The 1514-nt window shown below is 37.5% G+C and overlaps 1 pseudogene; it reads right to left on the minus strand.

The window, feature by feature from the left end:
* Positions 1 to 510: 510 nt before the first annotated feature.
* LOC101710602 (proteasome maturation protein pseudogene) lies at positions 511 to 1056 on the minus strand (annotated as a pseudogene).
* Positions 1057 to 1514: the final 458 nt, after the last annotated feature.

Raw genomic sequence — 1514 nt, forward strand, 5'->3', positions numbered from 1 at the left:
TCTACTATATTCAATTTTAAGTGCTGCCACTGAAATCAATTCCAGTGGTACCTTGGTTTATGCACTTAATCTATTTTACAATTTTGGAAAAGATAGCTGCATTTGTGTTTCTGCAGGGCCATGGTTGTGTCTGTCATCGAATGTGGAGTTTGTGAACAGAAGTAAAATTCTGCTAAAAACTTTTGCATTCATGAACCAAGGTATTAGTGTATATATGTTTATTCTGATACTACCACCAGAAAGTGTGTAGGCTCAAATACTGATAATGGTCATTTAAAATTAAAATGATAGAATACCTAGAAAGTAGGTGAGTTGGAACCTCTGGACAATTTTTTGATATTCACTGGAAACAGTTTTTGAAAGATAGGGAAGGCTATTATTTTACTACAAATTAGGAGCTTCGAAATCATCTACCTTTAGTGCTTTCAACTGTCACAGAGCCACAATCTAAAGACTCAAATAATTTCAAATCATCACTAATATAATTAAGCAGAAATTCTCCTGTGTCAGTACTTTTAATGTTGTGTACATCAAACTATAACAAAAGACAGCTATCACAAGATGCAGCCCCTCTGCTTCATGAACAGCACGTGTATCACAGTAAACCAAGTTTATATTCCACCATCAAGTGTGGTTCCCCCATGAGTTCACTTTGTGGTGGATCATTGAGAATATCTTTAAATCTGATAGTCTCATCATTACCCCTCAAAATATCCAATGAAAGGTTTGAGCTTGAAAGAAATGGAAGACACTGAACCTGTTGTACTGCCTTGAATTCCATTTGTAATTTTAGAGGAGCAAAGAGACCCGGGATGTTCCTTAGTGTGGAAAAGTTCATTTTATCTTGGTTGAGCTGGAAATTTTTCTCTGATTATTCAAGAAGATGACTTGGTAATAGTTCATTTTTCACACAAGAAAAGCCTTTTGGTAGAAGATCATGACTTTCAAAAGGCCCACTTGCTGGAAGTTCAGTAACTGGAATACTGTCCTTTAGCTGAGATCCAAGTCCTCTGGTATTCATCTTCAGTCCACTCTGTGAACAGCCTCTCAGTTCATTTACCGTCCTAAAGAGTCCTCTTTTAAAAAAAAAAAATTTTGTTAGCTCTACATTTAAGTACAGGAGATGTGTGAGATGAGGTTGCTTCTGAAAGTTTGCTATTGTCAGGTGCATTATGCCATTATTAGTTAGGAGGTGGGGAAGGAGCTGGTTGTGAAATGCTATAACCAAAGGCCTTTTCCCTTTGGTGTTGCCTGCAGGGAGTGTCCTCCTTACCTTGGCACTGTTGCACACGCTGAAGCTTTTTAAGGCATGCTATTCATTTGAGCGACAGAAAAATATTCTGCACACTTCATAGAAGTTCATTAATCTCTATTCTGAAAACATTTTCTTGCACGTCAAGTTCAGTTCTGTACCATTTACCCAACTATAGCATTGGAAATTGTTACTGTGGCATCCTTCACTTTAACCTGAAGGTGTCAGGAGACAGAGAATGGCCAAAGGTGACTAGAAAGAT

The sequence above is a fragment of the Heterocephalus glaber genome, unplaced genomic scaffold, assembly GCF_053883595.1.
Source record: "Heterocephalus glaber isolate CG9 unplaced genomic scaffold, H.glaber_assembly_v1.0 deba00001056, whole genome shotgun sequence".
NCBI classification, from domain to species: domain Eukaryota; kingdom Metazoa; phylum Chordata; class Mammalia; order Rodentia; family Bathyergidae; genus Heterocephalus; species Heterocephalus glaber.